The 3,198-nt window shown below is 40.7% G+C and overlaps 1 protein-coding gene across 1 annotated transcript in view; it reads left to right on the top strand.

Annotated features, from left to right (window-relative positions):
* The window catches only part of LYG2 (lysozyme G-like 2), a 13,657-nt gene that overhangs the window by 1,876 nt on the left and 8,583 nt on the right, over positions 1 to 3,198 (top strand). The gene's annotated exons all lie outside the window — the stretch shown is intronic.

Raw genomic sequence — 3,198 nt, 5'->3', positions numbered from 1 at the left:
CCCCCCCCCCAAACATAACAAGGAACACTTTATTGCTGTGAGATGGTAAGGGACCTTGAAGAAGAACAGATTGAAACTTCAGCCTGAAAAAAATGAAAAGCTGTTGTAAACAATGTTCAAGCTGCCTTTAATTAATAAAGTAAACTTAGAAGAAAGTGTTTCTAAAGTTTTTAATTCTAAATTGAAAAATGTTCGTGTTTAATTCTAAATTTGGAAAAAATGATGCTACTGAGAAGCGACAATGTCCAGTTATGGTCAAAGGGAGGGGAACATAGTTTTACATTTTTACTCCTTTAATTGCCAGGTGGGAGCAGAGTTATAGAGCCCAGTAGACTAATTATGAGCTACCACACCAGCTGTGTTTAACTGACAGGTGACTCCAGTATAATTAAGAAGGGCCTAAGGCAGTGGTTCTCAACCTTGGCTGCACATTAGAATCACCTGGGAATCTTTTTAAAATCCTGATTTCTGGGCCTCATCCTCCGGAAATTCTGTTTCTTTGTTATGGGGTGGGGCCACAACATTAGTAACAAAGAAACAGAATTTCTGGAGGATGAGGCCCAGAAATCAGGATTTTAAAAAGATTCCCAGGTGATTCTAATGTGCAGCCAAGGTTGAGAACCACTGGCCTAAGGGGTTTCGATGCTGCACTGGTAGTGTAAGGCCAATGTCATATTCCAATCACCTTAAAGCAGCGGTTCCCAAACTTCCCTATGCAGATTTTTATTTGGCTTAAAAATCAAAGATCTAGATTCCATGTGCTGGCTAAATTCCTGCTGGGAATGCTGGTTAAGTGCAAGTTCTTTGTCCTTATACCTAGATTCTGGCTCAACAGACCTACTATGAGGAGCCTGAGATAGGCTTTTTTCCCCCCCGAAACATAACAAGGAACACTTTATTGCTGTCATCCCGGGAAACTCCAAGGGCTTTAGGAGCTCTGTTGATGAAGAGCAAATGTATATTTCTTTTAAATCACAATAATCACAAGACTTTTACGATTTCTTCCTGAATCACTCAGTACTAAGATGACTTAAAACTAATACGAGTGAGTTTATTTTCATGGTCCTTGACACCTGCTGGACTCTGGAGCAGGCGCTGTCGACAGGACTGCGTGGTGGTGCCTTGTATCTGCCTCCTGAAGTCCTGTTCACCATCTCCAGAGGCTCAGCTTCTGGAGAAGCTGAAGGGTATGTTCCCAGGCTGAGTGAGAGAGGTGTGGAGTCCAGGCTGGCGACATCAAATCTTGGTCCATCTTGTTCTGGCTTCAGAGAAATAAGACAGTTGCTGATGAGATTGGTGTCACTGTGTGCAGTTTCTGTCTCTTGAACTCTCTCATATCAGAGTTCTTGTTCCTGGTCTTGTTTTTACTCTAAAGGCACATTGGGTTCTCATTTTCTCTGGACATGGGATCTAGATCTTTGATTTTTAAGCGAAATTTGGACTCTTGACTCTGGAACCCTAATCTCCATAGCAAGTTACTCTCTGGAATCAATTTCAGGAAAAGGGTCGTTGGCAAATGCCATGATGAAGATGTGTAATCAGGAGGAAGTGTAACTGGTATGACACTTTGAAACGTCTCCACAGGATGATCTTGGTCTTGGCTTGCTTCTAAGTCCTCTTTGGGTTTTTATATTTTCTGGACTCGGTGCCTACATCTTCTGTCTTCAAATCTGGATTCTAGACTCCTTAGCGTTGATTTCTAAAACATACTTTGGTTTGGTAGCATGACCTGGGTAAGGTTTTTGGCTGAAAGCTTTGATGAGGATTTTCAAATGATCTTCTGTGAATTGGATGCAGCTTCACCTACAGTTAATTGCTATGGTCTGGTTTGGAGAGTTGTCTTGGGCCATGTTGGAAGCGAGTCATGAAATCTCAGCCTTCAACCAGACCAAGATATGCATTTAAAAAAATGTATCTTTATTGTTGAAAGTATTACAGCTGTCCCCCTCTTTTTCCTCATTGACCCCATCCATCCTCCATGCCTTCACCACACAATTGTCTGTGTTCATGGGTTATACATATATGCATGTAAATTCTTTGGTTCATCCTCTCCACCCACCCACCCCTGCCTTTCCTTTGAGATTCATCAGTCTGTTCCATGCTTCTATGTGTTTGGACCTATTTTGTTCATCAGTTTATTTTGCTCATTAAATTCCACATGAGTGAGATTGTGTGATACTTGTCTTTCTCTGACTAGCTTAGCATAATACTCTCCAGGTCCCTCCATGCTGTCTCAAAGGGTAAGAGATCTTTCTTTTTTATAGCTGCATAGTATTCCATGGTGTAAATGTACCACATTTTTTTTATACATGAGTGAGATTGTGTGATACTTGTCTTTCTCTGACTAGCTTAGCATAATACTCTCCAGGTCCCTCCATGCTGTCTCAAAGGGTAAGAGATCTTTCTTTTTTATAGCTGCATAGTATTCCATGGTGTAAATGTACCACAGCTTTTTTTTATCCACTCATCAACTGATGGGCATTTGGGCTGTTTCCAGATCTTGGCTATTGTAAATTGCATAGCTATGAACATAGGGGTGCATACATTCTTTCTGATGGGTGTTTCAGATTTCTTGGGATATATTCCTAGAAGTGGGATTACTGGATCAAATGGCAGTTCCATATTTTATTTTTTGAGAAAACTTCATACTGTTTTCCATAGTGGCTGCACCAGTCTGCATTCCCACAAGCAGTGGATTAGGGTTCACTTTTTTCCACATCCTTGCCAGCACTTATCATTTGTTGATGCTAACCATTCTGACAGGTGTGAGGTGATACCTCCTTGTCATTTTAATTTGCATCTCTTTGATAATTAGTGACTTTGAGCATTTTTTCATACATCCCTTGGCCATCTGTATGTCCACTTTGGAGAAGTGTCTATTTAGGTCCTTTGCCCATTTTTTAATTGGATTGTTTGTCTTCTTTTTGTTAAGTTGTTGACTTCCTTATATATTTTGGATATTTGCCCCTTACCAGATGTATCATTGACAAATATGTTCTCCCATACAGTGGGCTCCTTTGTCATTTTGTTGATGGTTTCTTTTGTTGTGCAGAAGCTTTTTATTTTGATGTAGTCCATTTATTTATTTTCTCGTTTGTTTTTCTTGCCCTAGAACAGTGGTTGGCAAACTGTGGCTCGCAAGCCACATGCGGCTCTTTGGCCCCTTGAGTGTGGCCACGAAGTTTCAATCGCACTGTA

Source organism: Myotis brandtii, unplaced genomic scaffold (assembly GCF_000412655.1).
Source record: "Myotis brandtii unplaced genomic scaffold, ASM41265v1 scaffold1169, whole genome shotgun sequence".
Taxonomy (NCBI): domain Eukaryota; kingdom Metazoa; phylum Chordata; class Mammalia; order Chiroptera; family Vespertilionidae; genus Myotis; species Myotis brandtii.
The sequence above is the reverse complement of the archived record's forward strand: the minus strand, read 5'-3'. Positions and strand labels throughout refer to the sequence as shown.